The following is a 20713-nucleotide window of genomic DNA, read 5'->3' on the forward strand; positions in this document are numbered from 1 at the left end:
TATCTATCTATCTATCTATCTATCTATCTATCTATCTATCTATCTATCTATTTATCTATATCACCTTACTGGACTTAATATTAGATTGCTTGCCTTCCTACACTTTGAGGAAGATTCTAGTTCAATGTAAATAAGTCATAAGAAAAAACAATTTCATACTAATTAATATGGGAGAATGATATTGAAGGCTTTATAAATGCTCCAACACATAGGAAAAGTAAGACTGATGTATTAAAGTTGGCAGGCTTTACTCCAATACACTGTTGCTTTACATGAGCTAGTAGATTATCAGAAGTTAGTGAAAGTGATGGCTGCTTTGTTTTTCTCACTCTATTTTACGGAAATTCGTGGTTCTACCTACTATTCTGGCATATGGACCTAATCAATAAGCCAGGGAAGAGATCTGCTTATTATTTAATATCTGATATTTTAGGAGATTGAATGATTGTAGATATCTATCCTGAGACAATGTTTGTTTCATTTCATTCAGAGGAGTAACCTTCTATTTCAGTAGTGAAACTGGAAGAATTTCTGGTAACTATTTACAGAACTTGGTTCCTTTATAGATTTATGAAAACAATTGAAGAGGCTTCAGTACAGTCAGTTGTGGTAGTAAGGTCACTGGTCATTTAACAATTCTCACTCTCCCATCTCATCCTTGTTTGATATTCCATCATTATTTCATTCTGTCTTGTAAGACTGTCACTTCACTGATGCATGCATCAGTGTATTCAGGCACTGCTCCTCACACGTCATGAAAAAGTATGATCTGTATGTCTGTACCTTGCACCCACATTCAAGAAAAGAATTTGTCATACTGCACAAACACGCAACTGAAAGTGTAAACATAACTACTCCTTCTCCATGAAGCCCTTTACAGTAGCTTATGTGCACTGCTGATTTTGTTGGTCTTCTCAAGTGCTGGGATTACAGGAGTATATTATCATACCAAGTATACATGGTACTTGGAAATGAACCCTAGGCTTGATACACACCAGTAAAGTAGATATGAACTGCTCCACATCCTCAACTTCATCAGTTGGATTTTACTAGAAGAAATAACTTCAGTTTTGACAGCTAAGTGCATTAATATTAGGAATCATAGCTCTAAGAGATGGCAAAAAGTAAGCCCTTACAAATTAATGGACAGATAAATGTTCTTTCATGAGTCGTGCTATACACCTTCAAATAAAAACTTTACATCAAATAGTGTTTCTGTAGTCCAGGAACGTGCTTGGTAGTAATTAATTTACTTATATCTACCTAAATCCATGAATTACTCCCCCCTTTTCATTATATTGTATTGAATTACTTTCTTGAGGCAGTTTCTTTATGTAAGAACCAAATTCTGGTCCGGAATCATCTGTGTTCTGCTCTCTTCCTCCTCCCTCTAGTGTTGGGAATAGAATCCAGAGAATTCAGTATATTAATCAGACATTCTGTCACTGAAGAGTATATTTAGACTTTACATGACCTTTAAATAAATGAAATTATGATTACATAATACATTTTTGCTTGTTTTTTATGATATATTCTTATTACAGGAATGGAATTTCAGTGAATGCAGGAGTTTGTCCATCTCTGTGTTCCAATTGTTTAGCACAGTATTTAATCCCTATTTATTGAATAAATGACTGAAATAACAACTGAATGATAATAACCAATGAGGCAGTAAGGTCCGAAGAAAGTATTAAAACATGTTTTCAAAGATGCACTGCCAAATGGGGCTGGGTATGGTGAGGCATGCCTGTAGTCTCAGCAAATTAGGAGGATTGGTAATTCCAAAGATCCATAGCAAAAACACTATCTAAAAAAAAAGGCAAAACTCAGTCAAGGCAGTCAGAGACAAAGACAGAGATAAATGGCCAATCTAAAGAAGTTCACACACACATTCATCCTGTTGTTACAACCAGATGTTGTGTTTTCTGGCAATCTCATCACTTTAATGTCAGTGTTAATATATGGCGGGTATGATCTATAACATCTGTGAGTCTCTTCAAATTAAACAAAAGTTATTCATAAATTAACTTTTTTCAAATCCTTATTTAGTAACTCATTTAAGCATCTTTTAAACCAGTACACATTAGTAAAATGACAACTTGAAAAGATTAATTCTCAGTTTTTATAATTATGTTTTTCTTTGAAATGATAGTATCCCCTGGCTTTTGGGAGCTTTCTATTGGTTGTTCAATATCTAGCTGGGACTTCAATCTACACATAAGCACACTCGTGTTTCCTGTTAATTATTCATTAAAAATTTGATTATGTGCTCATTTCTGACACATTATCAAGTAGAAAACAGGAATGATCATGATGCTATGATAAAGCTCTTTTGATTAGTAAACTGTATTTTATAAGGCAGTTTAGATATTTGAAGATGATAAATGAAAATGAATTATTTTGTCATTTCTACTATCTGAAAGTTCTTATGTAAAAAAAGATTTATAACTGGTAACGATTTAAAAAAATAGCCCAGCTGAGTTAAATGAATTTATAGATTTATTAGTGTACGATATTCCATGCATTATTTTCACAGAAGTGAACTAAATTAACGAGTATTTAATGCCAAAAGGCAGTGTGTTATGATACAAATGCCTAATGAATTCTTATATGTAAAAGGCTTTGTCTCTAACTCCATTTGGTTTCTCCTTTCTGAACAGTGATTTCTTGTCTGTTAAAAAAGCATGTAGACTAAGTTAACAGTTTTGCTTCAGTCTTGTCCAATTAATATTTTATGAATAGGGCCCTTCTTTATTACTTGTAACTAATTAAATTGTTTTTAAGATACAAATATTATTTTTTTCATTGTCATTCTGTGTATTGCCAGGCTGTTTCTGGAAGATAGTGTGGCTGACTGTTTTGGAGCAAAGACAGTACTTTTTGATGATAAACATTCTTGAATTCCATTTGTTGAATGTTGAAATTTTGATACCCTAAAATTCTCTTCTATATAATGGGAATGCCGAGATACTCATTCTCTTATCTGAGTAGTGACTTTCCATAAATTCATTAACCTATCATCAACTACTGATAAGAAGAAATGTGATTAAAGTTTAATACCAGGATTTGTTTAAGACAGAAAGATTAACTTATATAAATTTATTATGTATACTGTTAAATCATTCCAAATCTTTTATGTTAGTTTTCTCTTGCTGTAGATATTTTATAAATAAAATTCACCATAAATACGTATATATACAAAACGCCATGGTCTCAGTTATTTACTAAGACTCACAGGGGGCACCCCTCTACTGATGAACCAGGTCTACTCTAATGCTATTTGTACCACAAGTTTGTTGTGAGGAGCAAAGTTCATGATGAATCATTGAATCTGAGTTCCATCTCTTACAAAGGAACTTTGAAAAAGAGTTTAGCCTCTCTTAGTTTCTTAAATGGAAATTCTTGTGTAAGCCAACAGTGCAGACCATTCTGTCATTTTTAGTTTTGCTTTGGGGTTATTTGCACCACTGGAATAAAGATCATGTGTACAAGAGGTTTTATTGTTTTGTTTTGCTTTGCTTTTAATGTACCAAATGGCTCCTCCAGTCTACGAATTGGACATATAGAGGTAAGTGGCACACTACTTCTGCCCATAAGGAAATTACACACTAAGGTAAGTAAGAGACATGAGGAAACCCAGGCAGGGTCTAACCTAAAGAAATAACACAATAGGCAATCAGTGCTCTGCTAGGTTTAATGGGAGGTCAAAACAAAGAGCAAAACAAAAATAAAAAGGCCATTAGCCTTACTAGGCTTAAAACATCATTACCATATTCTCCTTTTACATTTTATGTAGTCTTTGATTTCTGGACTTCATGTGCAGATACTCTTGGGAAGAGCAATGTCTTAATATTAATACATGCTTTTAACACAGATTTATTTCACTATTAGTTAAGGGACGGTAAACTTCTAAAATCCAGACACATCATAGGTAGACCAAAATGTGGACTGACAAGACCACTGCAGGTCAACAAACGTCCAGGATCATTTGAACTCGTCACTGTGCCGTCTTGTAGTGTGTTGACGTTATCTATAAGGTCAAATATGGTTTCCACTGTCATATCCAGGCCATATCTTCCTGATTGGGTGAAAAAGTGGGAAGAGGATATATGTTTTTTGTTGTTGTTGTTAAAGATTGATCAAAAGATTGCACGCTTTGCTTTTTGTGTATTATTGTCTAAATTACAACCACATATTCACACCCAGATGAGAAGGAATTGGAAAATGCAGCCTTCAGTTGGGAAGATGTGTATTCAATTCTAACACAGTTTATATGGCTGAAAGGAGATACACAACCTGGGATATAATCTCTGCCATCAACGTTTTGTTTTATTTTTTTGAGGTAGGACTATGTAGCTCTGGTTGGCACTGAACTCACTAAGTAGACAAGGCTGTACTTGAACTCACAGAGATCCAACAGCTTTCCAAATCCTGGTAGTAAAAGCATGTACTACCCATGCCTGATTTTTGTCACAGTTTAAAAGACAGCTTTAGACTTATTTGCTTTCTAAACCACTCAGAACATTGACAAAGTTAGCAAAGCTCATTTTTTTTCTCTCTTTCCAAGGGATTTTGGCAGGGCACAGACCTAAAATCTCAATGTATTTTCAGTGTCTTGCATTTGCTATTAAGACTACCGGGGATCATCCTCCAAAGCATCTGTGCCTAAAGATTCCCATCCTTTTCATGACACAGGTAGAGTTACTTGTTTTCTCTTCCAAATTCTTTTAGATACCAATGGTCTTCTCTGTTACAGTTTATTGGTCTTGTCATGGGGATCTATCTTGTTTTGACCTCTTGACCTCTTTTCATAAGAGACAGACAGAACCTAGTGTCAAAGACAGGTAGAGTTGAGGAAAGCACACTCTGAAGCAGTGGGAGTAGCCCATGGTCATAGACTATTTTCTGGCTCTACAATTTTAGATAAACTTAAAAAAAACCCTATTATGTATTTTTTGTGAATAGGCATTTTGTCTGCATATACATTTTTAAGTCTGTATGCTATTTATGTGTCTGATGACTGAGATAGGAGAGGACATCAGATTCCTGAGACTGAAGTTGCAGACAATTGATTGCTGCCCTGTGGGTGCTCAATCAAAGCTGAGTCTTCCAGAGTGGCCAGTGTTCTTAATTTCTGAGCCTTCTCTCTATCACCATTTTGGGAAGCCTTTTTAAAAATAGTTCTAAAGCTTCTAGAACAATAAACCTTTCCTAAGGGACATTTTCTTTTCTGAATGACCAACAGACACATTTGCTTTGTCAGTTACAAGAAAAGGGAATAATATTATTTTTTTCTTTATCGGGACTCCAGCTAGATAACAATCTTATAGGATTTTGAGCTCTGGGAATTAAGTTTAGATAGCAATCTATTAATGACCTTCAGAGTCTCTCTGGAACAGAGAGATTGTTGACTTCCATTCCTCCAATCTGTGATTAGAGCTCTGAAGTGCTAGTTCCTGGTTTTACAGGCTGTTCGTTCTGAGAGGAGTCCAGCCCAGTGGCTGCTAGTCCTGGTAATATCTAACTAACTACCTAACATTCTCACATTGTGGAGTAAACATTCAACAGTTTCTACTTACCATTCCCCCAACTTGACTTTAAACAACATGCCATAGCATTGAACTCATCTGTCTGGTACTTAGAACTTGGATGCCCTGTAGCTGAGCAGTGTGTAGGAGTGAGCGGAATCAGGTTGGCACTGCTGACCTCTGCTGTTTGCATTCACACCTGTTGGTGCTCATTCTTGCTTCTGAAAACTACCTGAGGACCTTTTTGTTGCCAACTGTATATTCTGGGTTTTCCTGATAATGTCAGCTCTGGACTCTTGTTACTGCATCTTGGTAATAGAGGAGATCACAGATTTATTACAGCACAATAAAACTAGATTTGGGGAGAAGGTAAGCAGCCTTTATATATACTCTATCTAATATGTTCAAATGAATGTGTAGGCATTGTTATTAATTTTTGAATTCTGTTGGAAACTTTGTGCGTATATGTAATCCCATTTTGTCTATTTTTCTTCTCTCTCTCTTTTTCTGTCTATTTAACACCTCTTAATCTTTAAAACAAAATAAGTCTTTGAATCATTAGATGTAGTGAAGCCTTGTTTTCTATAGGCTCCATCTTTGGATTGAATCAAACATAGACATTGAATATGTACTAAACATATACAAATATTTTTCTTATGATTAATCCTTAAATGGTATATTATAGCAGCTACATATGTAGAATTTACTTTTCATTACTATATATAATATATAGAACATACTATATATTGCTATATATAGGTAATACAACTAATCTAGAAATGACTGAAAGGAATTTCAGATGATGTATATAAAGTCTGTGCAAGAATTTCATCCATTTTATGTAAGGTCTGGGCCTTCTGTGGACTTTGATATCTTCAGGGATCCTTCCATTTGAATAGTGGTTTAAACTAACCATTTCCTGATTTGGTGGTCAACAGAGTAATTGAAATTATAGAATACTACACAAAGAAATAGAAATCATAATTCCTGCCACTCAACCATTTTATATAAAGTCCTCAGCAGTTCAGTAATTAGACAAAGAGCACAAAAATAGGTGTCAAGCTTATTGAAGATGGTTGTTAATTAGCCTAATTAAAATTATGTGTGTTTGCATGTATGACACATGTGTTTATGCTGCAGCATTGCTATACATGCATGTGCAGAGGCCAGAGATTGACATTATCTTTGTTCTCTTCACTCTACCTTAAAGCAAAACAAAGCAAGTAAACCAGGATCTCTCATTAATTATTCTTCAGTCGTTTTTCTACTTTTTATCTCAAGCAGCCATATGCACTGTGGTTTAATCCTATGTGCATCCCTGTCACCAGAAAAGGTTGAGATAGAACTTTTCCTCACACTAAGCAGCAAGGCTTAGCCTCTGCTTTCACTAACGGAGCTGTCCATCAGGATAAAAGTGACTATCTAGTAGACTTCAACAATAGAAGCATTATGTATTATTATTTAAAACAGAAGTTCATTAGTGAAATTCAATTAATGCTTTATATATCTATTATGACAGACACTGTATTATTGCAAGATATTAAATACCACAAAGCTGGGTCTATCTCTAACTGCCAAAAGATTTGCAGGAAGCAGGAGACTTGAGGGAAACTTCCTGGAGTTAATTGAAACTGCAATCTCAGGAAGAGGAAAGGAAAGGTTGAACTAGATTTTCTTTATTTTTCTTGTCAGCAAATTCTGACACTAAACTCTCACACAGAGTTCTGATAAGTAATTTCAGACAAAAATGATTGCAAAACAGCCAGATCAGCGATGTTACACTCTCTAAGTTGGACTTTCCTAACTTCAAACCTGGAGAAACATTATGATGAATGTGATGGCACACAGTTGTTTTTTTATTTCCTTTTTATTGGATATTTATTTACTATTTATTATTTATTTATTTATTCCTATTTTATTGGATATTTATTATTTATTTACAATACAGATGTTATCCCCTTTCCCAATTTCCCCTCCCTAGAACCCCCATCCCATCCCTCCTCCTCCTTCATGCTTTTATACCATTTTGATTACATGCATGCATTAAGATCAGTTCTAGATTGAGGGTCTAGCAATACAATAGATGCAAATAGTCAAGGAACAAGCAAGACAATTAACACAAATAATCAAAGAAAAAGCAAGACAATAAGCACAGACAGTCAACAAACAAGCTTACTCTTTAACGCCTTGCTTATTCTTTGGTGGCACACACTTGTAATCTCAGCACTCTGAAGTCTACAACACGACTGACATTTAATAAAATGTCTTTGTATTTGTGTTCATTTACACAGGTAATAATTTTCTGTAATATGTTTTTTTTGAGATAGGGTCTTACCACGTAACCCTGGGAGGCCTCAAATACTCACCTAGTTGTGTAAAAGAATATTTTTTGATAAATTTTTAGTGAAAAAATGCATGATACTTAATAAACTTTATTGATAGTATCAAACACATCAAGCATATCAGTACTTTTAGAAAGCAGAGGGATTTTGGACATTCTCTCTTTATTTCCCATCAATTTAAAGTTTGTTTGGTGTTTGATTGCAAGGCCAGGCTCTTTCATATACATGTATGGGAGCTCCACCCCAGCTCAAAAAGGACCATTTTTTAGGCAAAGTGAAGAGGCAATTTTTGTGTGAATAGAAGTAAATGTCTTAACAGTAAAATATATTTGCTATTATTTATTAATTATACACAACCATATGCTTCATTATGACAATTTCATACATGCATGTATTTTGAACATACTTATTCCTGTGGCCCTTTCTTGTCTTCCCATTTTACATCCCTTCCTCTTCCTAACCAGTCCCCCTTCCATGATCATATCTGTTCTTTTTCTTCTTTCTTTGTATCTTCCTTCCTCCCTCCCTCCTTTTCTTCTTTCCTTCTTCCCTCCTCCCCGCCTCTCTATTGAATTTAGTTATGGCTGCTTGTAGGCCCATGGATGAGTGGTTGTTTTCTGAAGTATGGACACCTTGTCAGTGATTGCAACACTAAAGAAAATGTCTCTATCTGCTCTGGGCAACCATAAAATAGATGACATCTGAGGACCATTCAATAATATTTTCTTCATTCTTTTTTCTTGGTGCTTGGAAATGAGCCTACTACTTTGCACACGTTGAGCATACATTGTACCACCGAGCTACATCATCAGTCCCTGACATATTTCTCCAGTCTCAAGAGGGCTAAGGAAACTGCCCAAAATTCCAGAGCTGACTATAAAGCAAGGTTCCAGAATAGAACTCAGGTTTTGTAATTGCTCTTTTCTACATAAAGGTATTTAACATTCAAAACAATGATGCCTTTGCATCATATATGCTGAGGAAATATAAACCCATTAATCATATACTTACCTTTAGATTATCTTTTGATTTGTGCTGTGGTGAGTCACATAGTAGAATATCACTGGCATGCCAAGAGGCTATATCAGGAAGTAATCAAATGAGAAAGTCATTCAGATATAATTTCCTCTGAGAATTTTTAAGCAAATATAACTTTGAGGGCTCATTTGCTTTGAATGCAAATTTTCTCATGATAGTTGGTACTTTTTTTGTGGCTAAAGCTAAGACTCCTCCTACTTAAATACAAGCTTTAGTTCTAAGGTCATTTAAAACCCATTAAGCTTAGAAGCTGTTCCTTGAGGCAGACTTCAGTGGTATTTCAGAAGAATTTGATTACATCTGGACACATTATTCACATCAAGTAAGTTTCACTTGGGTATAAAATTTGGTAATGAGAAGTAACTTGTTTTGAGTAATTGCTTATTTTGTTTTAATTGTCTTTGCTTAAAAGCACATGAATCTTTTGTGTGTGTGGCTAAGATTTGATTTAATGGAAATATTTGGGGAAATGCTACATGTTTGAATTAGTATTAGTATGTCATGAATAATACCATTGCTCAATTTTTATTAGCCTGTATTTTCTATAAAACCTAACCTCTTTTGAGCAACAGTGGTTCTTTGAAAATATTTGCTTTTCAGAGTTCTCTGAGACAATTTTCTATGTGATTATTTACTATAAAGGAGAAGGTTTCATTTTGCGGCAATGTTTCTTTCTTAAGAGACAACCATAGATCCTGTCTATGAGAAATGATTTGATTTATTTTTGATGTTTTGATTCATTTCAGAGATCATGTATATCCTCTGTATGTGTGGCTTCATTTATTCATATATTCTAACTACATGTATAATACAGTTTTGAAAAGAAAAGTTCAGGTTTCACTACCTTGGTTATAAAATGTACTAGCATCTAATATTTTTCCTGAAAGAACAAACACTAATAGTTAAAACTGAAATATGCCAGTCATGTTATACACTGCAGTTGTTTTCAACTAGTTTCTTTTCCATGTTAGTTTTGTGCTTTGTAAGCAAGAGGGCACATAAAACTAAGACATCAAGATCAAGGGCTTAATCTGCTATTTCCTTTCCATTTTGTTAACATTTATTAAGTGGACAAAACAGTGGGTTTCATTATATTTTATACATGTATATACTATACTGATATCATAGAATATCATAGTGAGTTTTAAGACTCAAGAATATTATTAAGGTATCAGTATTGATATTGCTGGGGTTTTTATTAAGGATAGTACTAAACTAATAACCAAGAATGCAGGCTTTTGTTTAGTTCATTCTTGTATATGTCTATTTAGTAGTTGTCCTTATCTTAATTTCTTCATTTGTAAAGTAAGCTAAATATTCAACCTGTCTCTACCTGGCATTATGAAAGGTCATCTAATTGTTACATATGATTACTTAAACAGCAGGAGAAATCAAAGAAGAGGCAGAAATCCTTATAATGCCAATATTCTACCTGTGAATGAAACCTCCTCTCAGGATATCTTGTTATTTTTGCTACAACTTGGTAAGAGTTGAAGTGGAATAGGGGGCTTCTGGGGTATTTTTCAAGGAATTTACAGAAAGTGGCCCCTGGATATAGAAGAAGCAGAAGGAAAAGAAATTGAGTTATTATATTAAGTGTTCAAAGATTGGTTTTGTATACATTAGTCCATTAATCATTTCATAAGCTGTATGGTAACAAATGCTATTTTTCCTATCTGTGTAAGAAACTACAGATGTAGAAAGTTGAAGGACCTTGCTCAGATTTATATGTCTCTTTCCCTTATTCTATTTTGTTAGTGACACTAAAACCTATGCTGAAGAGGTGGATAATATACAGTGTCACATAGAGTCAGAATGTAGATAGCTATACACTATTAGGAGACAGAGGACATGTGCATGCTGTGAATATTATCTTCATTGGATTGTAATTGTAGCCTTCCAAAATATTTTATTCATTTGGATGTAAATTATTTATTCATGTTCATTTCCTTATAAGCAGGGAAGTTAAGACAAGAACGTAAAAATGCATATAACCCTAGGAGAGTTCATGTATGAACTCTTTAATTGCCTACTGCCTAAGGAAGCAGTGTGGAAGGGAAGAGGAGTTTCAGATTATGTTGATATAGGCCTGGATTGAATTCTCATTGTACTTACTCTTGAACTTGTACATGGAGACTGAGCTCTCAGAGATTCAGTTTCCTCTTGAGTAACACATATATGCAGTCACTTAGTTAAATACCCAAGTAGCAACAGAGAGGACTAGTATTCTTTATATTTTAGAGATGAGAAACTGAAGGTTAATTTATACAGTGGTGACTGAACAGGTATGGAGTAGATATTAAACAGAAGATCATATGAATTAATATAATGTAATCATTAAGGTGAGTCTCCACAGGAAAGATAGTCTTCAGTACTTCAAAAGCACGAAACCGAGTAGTCCCACTGTAGCTTCTGCAGGTGAAACCTCAGCTAAGATCTGAAGAATGAATTCTTACTAATCAGAACACAGCCATCTATGATCCTTCTGGGTTGTCTCCAGCTCCTTTGCATCCTCTTGGGTGGCCATGGAAAATTCCCTCCTTCTTTCCCTCATTCCCTCCTCCCTGCTTTTGTCCCTCCCTCCTTGCTCTATTTCTTCTCCCCTCCTTCCCCTCACTTTTTCTCTTACAATCTCTTTCCCTCCCACTCTCTCTCCTTCTCACTCCCCCTGTCTCCATGTCTCACACTAGGTAGATAAGTGCTATACCATGGAGCCCCATCCCCAGCTGATTTCTCTATTTTTAAGACTCCTGTTCAGCCAATACACATTGTTTCTCTTGAGGCAATCTTGCCACCTATTTCACATAGAAACTAAACAGATGTGGCTGCAGCTTTTTTTTTAAACTCACGCATCTACTTTTATTTTATAGAGCCATTCATTTTCCTCTTCACATGTGCTTTTTGTCCTGTCTTAAAGGAAAAAAATAGCCCTTTCATCTATTCAGATTTAAACTTTCATCCGTTTTAGACCTTCAGGTTTAAGCTCAGTTCAGTATCCACTTCTAATCCTCAGGATTAAATCCAAGTCTGAGAACATGGCCCAAAAGGCATACTTATGTACATCTTACACCATAGCCAAACAAATCACGGTAGACCCCTGAATGTGGTAAGTATTATCTATTCTTTAATTTGCATAGTCATTTCCCACAGAGGACGCACCATTTTCTCCCAATTCATCCTCATCTTGTTGGCCAAGACTTCCTTATCATTTGTGAGACAGATTTGCATCCCAGTTTCTTTAATGCCTCACACTGGACCACAATTCCCAAGATCAAATTGAGTACTTACCTGTCCTCTTGGCTTCTAAGTGCTTACTACTTTCCTGGAATTTACCATATCATTTTATAATTAGCCATTGTGTGAGTCTGGAACACAAACAAATGTGGGTGTATAAGAAACTGCCACTTTAAAATGTTTACCAAGCTATCTTATAGTTAACATCCTTCCAAGAAAGGAAAATACACAATTTTAGTTAATAGTTAGGCTGATTGCTGTGTTATACAAATATTTGAAACCTTAGATGACCCTCAAATTCTGGTAAGTCCCCTTTGATTATTGATCACTAATCTCTCATTATTTTCTTGATATACTCTGTAATCTACCACGTTGTTACTTTGTTTCATGTTGGAATTGTTTGTTTTATATTTTCTGTTATCAATCTTATTTTATGTTTAGGAGATTGGATCATTACTGGGACTGTTTTACTTGCGTCTAAGGTCCAGTACACTCAAGGAAAGGCATCTGATTTTGCATGTCCTACTAGCCCATTGTCATCAAATAGTGAGTGGTTCCTTGTTTTTCCTGTTTCCTTTCCTGCCTCTTACTGGATCTCTGAATAATTTTGAACTAAGCACATGCCACTTCATTCCCACTTAGCATTCTAAATAGTTTTTTCCTTTTCTCTTAAGACTCTTACATTCAAGCTTATATTTTTCTTATGAAGCTTTGGTTTTGTCATTGCCAATTTATTTGAGTTCTGGAAATGGAAGATAGTGTGTCCTGTTAGGTCTGGAATGATGACCCCAATTATCTTCTTGAAACAAGATAGAATGGGAATTCAACAAACAATTAAAAAAAACCCTCTTATCTTTGTCCACATTCTTAGGTTTATTTTAGATGTCTTTAAGTTTTGTTTCACATGTACGGGTGTTTTGGCTGCAAGCCTTGCCCATGAGTGACAGAAGAGGGAGTTGGATCCTCAAAACTGGAGTTACAGATTATTAGACACCATGTAAGTACTGGAAATCAAACCTGGGTTTGTTGTAAGAGCAGTCAGTACCCTCAACTGCTGAGCCATCTCTCCAAGCCCCCATTCTTAGCATTTGAGAAGGTTGTGCACTTTACTAATGAAGAGTGCCTTTAAAAATATTGTAGAATTCCACTTCTCTATGGATCAGCACAAAGTAAAGAGGAGATGACCGTACTTCAATCTGGACGAGCAAGTCTTACCAGAGTTAGGATAAGAGCCTGGTCCCTGGCAGCTCTACAAGCTTGGCTTGGCCACCTATCCTCAATAGAACAATTAAAGAGACAAGTAATAAGAAACAGAAAAATGTTTCTTCAATGGTGACTACATTTGTAAAAGGAACAAAAAGTTCTGACCTCCTCCTCACTTCATGGCTGCCATTAGGGTTCTGATAGTAGGTTTAGTTTTAAATAGAGGCAAAAGGTATGTATAACTAAGCAGTCCTGATCAAGGTGTGCTCTTACCAATTATTGATCCATCCTTATCTGGGTTTTAGTGTCTCCTGCAGGATGATCTGAACTCCTCCTATGACCCCCACTCTCTCTCAAATTCAAAGCCTCTTCTTTAATCATTGTTATGTGAATATATATGTACATTTTTATATTAGTTTATGACAGGCAATAGCAGCACAGACCTTAAAGACGTTACTCTTAGTCAAATGTGATTAGATCACCATGTATCCCATAGTTCTGTGCTGTAGATTAAGAAAATCACTGTGGTGATATGCTTAGATTATCAGAAGTATGTAAAGTATCTTTCTGGGAGATTAGTTCCTTCTTTGACTGGCACCAGGATTCAGTCTTTTCCCCTTTCAAACATGAGATTTCCGGGGAAATTCCAATCCCAAGGGACTATTGTTTCCATATTATGACATTGAAATGGAGATTACACAGGTCTGTTTATAACATCATTATTACCACCGACCCAAAAATTATACACAAGACTACTGCCTTGGCTAAATTCATTAGTAATCTATTAACAACTAAATTTGGCAAACCATAATTGATCTTAATGACACTGCTTGGACAAAGGCTTAGGGACAAAACAAGGTCCTATTTTTCAAAACCTCAATACAGGAGATAAAACTGAACTTGTTAGTATGAAAGAAAGGAGTAAGAAGCATTGATTGTCTTACCGAAGGTTTTTAAAATTCCTTTTTAAAATTGTGGACTTTTTTTTGAATTGCACACACAGGTACTTAATTTGTTTTATTTATACTCCTCACTCTCTTTCAAACTCCTCCTATGTCACCCATTCCATCTCAAATTCAAAGCCTTCTCTTCTTTACTCATCATTGTTATGTACATATACATGTACCCTGTATATTATTTCATGAGAAACAATAGCAGCATAGAGATTAAAGGCACAATGTCTCAAAAGAACCAGGTGACATTGCATCTCAGTTCCAACACTTGCTAACTAATGGGACTCTAACACATTAATGTAGCATATTTGTACTTCAAGTTATTTTTTTGTCCAATAGGTTTAGATCAGTATTCATCCCACAAAGCTGTGCTGTAGATTAAGAAAGTTGCTGCAGTGAGATGCTTAGAGAAGAACGTTCAGTTCAGAGTTATCATTATAAATCATTCAGTAAAACAGTGGCAAGTCATTAGGAGAGTTTGTACATTGTTGAACTTTTCAACTAGATTGCAGTAGGGAGAATGGTCTGAACTTGATGTATCTTAAGCTGGAAAACGTATCTGGAAGTTATAGTAGTTCCTCAGGCAAGAGACTCTAAAGACTAACAGCAAGGGCATTGCAGGAAATATGCCATGATACAGATGGAATACAAAAGTATTTAAAGGAGATTAAATAAAAGATTAAAAACTCTTTAGCATGTGATACATGCTGGTGAAATTGTGGTAGGGGTAAATGGAAGGAATTTTAAGTGGCCTGCAGAATGGTGGCCTGAGAAATTAAAGCATCATAACTTAAAGAGGAGAATGAAGATGAATTGCTCTCATGTTTTGAGTATTCATAATCTTCAGGTGATTCATGTTTATTGAAGCAGAGAAAATTGGATGACCAAGTCCATATGTAGTTTTAAAATGTATTGATGGTCTGTGTATTTTAAGATAATCTCCACAAAAAGAGTTCAGCCCTGCTGTAGGAAATGTGTGCTTTCCTTTCCATATCTTTCTTTGATAAATCAGGCATTTCTACAACTGAAAAAAAAAAACCTTACTGAGAAAAAATTCTTTGGTGAATGATACTGTGGAAGTATCAAAGATATAATAATTCATTGGCAACTTTGTCTTACATTGGAAGTCTGATGACTTGCCAAAGAACTTTTGGGGAAACAAAACACCATGTATAGTCCTTATAGTGTGCGTGTAGAACATAAGTACACTGGTTTCTAAGAAGTAGATGAAGAACAAGCCAGATGCTCTAATGTTTAGAGCCTTGAGTACCAAACCAAGAATTCTCAATCTCATTCTTGAATTCTAAAATAAGAAAAGAACTATGGATAAGTCTTAGGTTGGCAGTTACATAACTAGATTCAGATTTTCAAACCAGCTATGTACACTTTGCTTACAATGAGGAAAGAGATGATGTGAGGCACAGAGTAAATTCAAAGAGACATATTAAGAAGCTATCAATCTTCTACCACCAGCATCACTGAGAAAGAATGAAAAAAAACAAGCTATTGTAATAGTCCAAGCTATGCCGACAAATGTGAGCACATATTGGGGGTTTTACACTAAAAGGTGAAAATATATCTTCTTATAACTAGAAAGACTGGGGAAACAATAAATGAAGGTTCTTATTGCAAATTGGAAAAATGTAGGAAGTATCCATTTGATACTTATACTTTTTAATGTATGTAGTGAATGTGTTCATGTAAGTATATGGACATGTGTGCTATCCACATGTATGTATTGGCCAGAGATTGATGGGTGGTGTCTTGCATTATTGCTTTCCACCTTGTCCTTTGAGACAAAGTCTCTCCCTGAATCCAGAGCTTAACAGTTAGTCTGGAATGGCTGTACATTGAGCTTTGGGGATCTGCCTATCTCTGCTCTCTGTCTCATTTACTTGCGTGACTATGTCCAGCTTTGACATGTGTGCTGGAGATCCAGACTCAGATCTACATGTTTGCACATCAGGCACTTTGCTGAGCCGTCTCCTCCACCCTCCATATTGCTTTTAATGCAAAAACCAAGGGTGTGTTGGGGATGAAGGGGAATACCTGCATCGAAAAGAATATAGCTTTGTACTTGCAAAGAATTAAATGAATTTGTACATGTAGCAAGGTTTTGAATACTACCATGGGGCTAATTTAACCTTGAATGTTGTATATTTACTATGGACTTAATCTACTGTGAGACTCTTTTCACCAACAATTATTGCCTGTCAGGTGCAGGTGCAGAGAAAATACAAGTCAAATTTACATAGGGATATCATACATTTTATTTTATTGAGTGTAGATTCTTCATAAAATACGCCTATCCACAGTTCCCTCTCTCTCTACTCCTCCCAACTCCTCCCAACCTATCCTCTTTCCCAGATCCATGCCCCCTTCTGTTTCCTCTTCCAAAAAGAGCAGGCCCTTATATTTTAAAGTTATGATCAAACAAACAAGGAGCACCCAAGTTTGGCAGAAGGTAAGGCTGTCTGAAAAATATTAAGATAGAAATAAGACAAAATCTGGCTCGTGAATTGGGGATAAAATATAGGTCCATGAACTGTTGGGAACAAGTTTTCCCAAGCTGAAAAACAGAGACTGACAATACTTAAAAACACTACCTGGGATGGAAATATGGTAGAAGGCAAGTGTATGTTTTTAATTCTCCATAGGTGCCCTATTGTCTTTGTATACTAAATTTCAAGTAAATGAGGAGGGCTCAGGAGGTTCTGATGAGTCAGCATCCCACTTTCATCCAAGGTGTGAAGTGGTTTGGAGGATAGGAAGTAGCATCCATTGGAAACAACTCATTAGATACTCAGTCAAAAGAAGATAAGCCATACTCTCTGGAGATGTAATTCAATTACAAGGGTTAAGACCAACGTCAGTCAACCCCTCCCAAAGTTACAATGATTAACCAACATACAATTCCACCAAAATCTTTTCTGGCAACAAATGAGCTTATCCAACCTAGTGAGGGTTTATTGACCGAATACTGGTAACCCCAAAACAGCCACATTGGAAAGTCTTCACATAGCACAGATGATCCCTTCCCTATAGATAAATGGATGGAAGCCCAATCATGTAGTCTTTCCCAGGCTATTAATAGCTTCTTTCCTGTATCCCTTGATTTATAACAATATCACATAAAAGTGACTGGGACATATGGCCAGCCACTTAGGTTAGGATCCAATGACCCTCTAAATCCCTCCTTCTAAAAGGAAACACAATCAGTCCACAGACCCAATTATGATGGATCTTTGAAACTAGACTCAGAAGATCTCCTGATGGTAACAGGCTGAGCTTTACAAGTAATCCTCTTTCCAAGTCTGGTTTGACTTTGGTTATCTAGCATTGATTAAACCGTAGCTATGGAACGAGTTACTTTTCTTTATCTAGCAAATTTGCCAGAAGAATACCATTGATAAAAGAACATTGTTTCACCAAGAGGAAATAAACTCTGGAGATTGTGGTAATATGCAAAGCACATTGGATAAGCTGGAATCACTGGGACCTGTGGATGCCACACCGGATTAAAGCTATATGGATGCTGTCATAATAACAGAACCTCCAGCAAGTCAGAGACGCTCCTTCAATATGTATTGCCTCTTGTTTACAGTCTCACGCACTTTGAATGCTTCTTGAAAAACCACAAAGAGTAACACTGGAACTTTGGAATGTTGTCATAATGCATTTTGTCACTTTCAAATGTTGTGGCTGTGTGGTTGGAGCTAGGTTGATGGTTCTGTATGCCTTATGTATATATAGTATGTATGAGACCTTTCACCAAGAGATGTGCTATACAGGCTAATTAAATGAGGCTCTTTGCAAAAATGCTAAGCAAGGTTCAGGAACTAAGGTTATATAGAACACAAATGGTAGTACTGTATATATGATTTCGTAGACTCCTTGAATATTTGAGGATAAATTGATGTAAACTTTGAAACATTTTTATATACATTGTCAAGCTGACATCTAATTTGGCTTTTAAATTACTGGTTCTGTTGAAGTACAGAATTTTGCTTTGATTTCACAGCCTAGAGTTAATGGATTGAAGAGCTGCATCAAGACTTCATAGCTTCATTGCTAGAGACCAACAATGGTCCTGTGCCTCACTGAGGTTGTTCTACCATGCTTGAGGTGTTTCACTTATCTGCTTGGTCAAAGGAAGCTCTGTATCAAGACCATTCTGTAGTAAGATGAAAAAAGATGAGGGGGTAGGAAAGGTCTATTCTCTTGAAAGGACAAATTCAAAGATAAGAGCTAACCTTGCCATTTGCATCTTCTAGCCAAGAACTTTAGTAACATGGTTCATGGAACTAAAAGGACACTTTGAAATACCATCCTAAAATCTAGGTCTTCATTTTCCCTAGCTGTGTGTCACATCACCTCAAATATGACTGCATCAATTCACCCTTCGACTGGTAAGGAGTGAAAACCACACTTCAAAATGATTGTTTCTCTTCCTCTGCTTCATCAGTAGAACACAGGGCAGGAAATATTGTGCCTTGTCTGGTTTCAGCATTGAGTGCAAAATGGAAGTTCAGGAAATGTCTGAGAAATGACGATTTGGATAGATGTCTATCACCATGTCAGCAGTAATATAGTAAGGAAAGGTGAATTTAAGGATAGATTATACAAACAAAAACTTTCGGGTTCATTTTGTTAAGAAAGCTCAAGTGTCGCTTGGGAAAGTGTCAGGCCTATGTTTAACACAGCTGTCAAAAACAACAATACATGAAGTACATAGACCTATCGCTTAGGACTAAGATAAGCATTTACAGCCTTTAAGTTTGGGGAGAGTGTACGCAAAGCATCAGTTCTTTTAAATCACTGAATTCACTGCAATGAAAGTATTCAGTCTGCTAAGAAACAAGAAAGCTCTTTGTATAAACGATTAAAAAATAACTAAAAGAGAAAACTTGTTGAAATCTAACTTTAATTTTCAATTTACATATGGAAATGTTTCTTCTGAAGCCAAGGTATTAATAAAAACTATATTGAAAAGAAACATTGTACTGAGCATGGAGGGTCAGTTCTGTAATCTTAGTCTTCTGCCACCAGAGGCTACAGGATCATGAGTCTGAAGCCAGTGTGATGTAGGGTGCTGGAGGCTGCTGCGTGCTGCTTAACAAGTTTGAGGACTTATTGCCTGGCTTAAAAATGGTAAAACCTTGTCAGACCAAAATTTTAAAAAAGAAAACAAAAGCATCCATAACTTTTGAAAAACAATGACAACTTATCCAAGCATATATTGGCTTCTACTGGTGGAAAAAAGAAATGTAAAATTTGTGAGCACATTCTACCAATAGCATCGTTAGGTCAGTGTCTTTCCACAGTGTGAGAACTTACTGAATGCCAGTAGATTCACAAACCACATTCATTTCACCAGCTTTTCTCATCTAAATGCTCTTGGTCTCACTTGGATTCATGACTACAAAGATTGCAAACTTTTATTCCGTTGCTAATTGTTAGTATACATAGCATAAAGTTTAAAGGGGGTTAAAGAAATTATAGAAGTTACAAAGCAAATTAAAGAGACATTGTAAAGGATCAATGCAGGTAGTCAGCAACTGAATTAATGAATTTACCACTGAAATTAGATGAGCGTCCAGATAGAATGAAAGTAGGCTATAATATGCTGAGCTGAATTTGAAGATAGTTGAGAATTTGTCTCTTGGCAGTCTTCTAGAGAGAGTATGTCCCAAGTACATTGACTGAGTGACCCATGGCAAAGGGATGGGTTAGTGTGCCATGTTTCATTATACAGTGCTTTCTTTTAAAACTGGACCTGTGTATCTCTGGTTTTAATTAGTACACTCCATATATTTAGTGTGTCCAACATCTGGGGAATGTCCTCCTACTGTTTCTCATTCTGTTACGTATCTTGATAAATTTGATAAGTACAGGTGAGTCTGATTATCCATAACATCTAACTTGTCTAAACAAGCTGTCTAGTCATTCCACCTTGCCATCCATACCCTAAATGAAAAGACTCAAGGCAAAGCACTAACAATAGAGTGACTTTTCAAGACAAGTGTTTGCTTTATAAACTCAGTAAAAATTGAGGGAAAGAGAGAGAATGGGGGAAAAGAGGGTTAGAAAGGAGAAAGCAAGAGGAGTGAGCCTGGAGATCAAGGGGCAGGAGGAAGAAGCCAACTCTGAGGACCTGAAGTGGTACTACTCTCCATGTTTTGCATTCCAAACAGGCTTCCAGGCTAAAGTAGAATAAACACAATCCTGCCTAGAGGAAAGCACTTACTAGACCTCTTTGGGACTGTCTTCTGCTACATTGCTTTATTCCTGACAGTTTTTAAAATAACAAAAGAAAATGAAAAGAAAAAAGAAAAAAAAACAGGCTAGTAGGAAACAGGTACTCTCTGTTCTTGTTTTTCATTTTTAATTCAATTTTTTTCTGGTGCCTTACTAG

The 20713-nt window shown here is 35.9% G+C and overlaps 1 protein-coding gene across 15 annotated transcripts in view; it reads left to right on the forward strand.

Moving 5' to 3' along the window:
• The window catches only part of Il13ra2 (interleukin 13 receptor subunit alpha 2), a 49710-nt gene that overhangs the window by 4356 nt on the left and 24641 nt on the right, over nucleotides 1-20713 (forward strand). For 3 of the 15 annotated variants that reach the window (XM_028773876.1, XM_028773886.1, XM_028773888.1), the window contains exons 1-4: nucleotides 9088-9230; nucleotides 10291-10391; nucleotides 12584-12688; nucleotides 13014-13139. The exons of 1 other annotated variant lie outside the window; for it this stretch is intronic. The gene's annotated coding sequence lies outside the window, so the exon portion shown is untranslated. Of the gene's footprint in view, nucleotides 1-4576; nucleotides 4696-9087; nucleotides 9231-10290; nucleotides 10392-11921; nucleotides 12015-12583; nucleotides 12689-13013; nucleotides 13140-18656; nucleotides 18708-20713 lie in introns of those variants that run through there. 11 more of the 15 variants (XM_028773883.1, XM_028773877.1, XM_028773878.1 and 8 more) reach the window with 11 other exon arrangements.

The sequence above is a fragment of the Grammomys surdaster genome, unplaced genomic scaffold, assembly GCF_004785775.1.
Source record: "Grammomys surdaster isolate TR1022 unplaced genomic scaffold, NIH_TR_1.0 236, whole genome shotgun sequence".
Taxonomy (NCBI): domain Eukaryota; kingdom Metazoa; phylum Chordata; class Mammalia; order Rodentia; family Muridae; genus Grammomys; species Grammomys surdaster.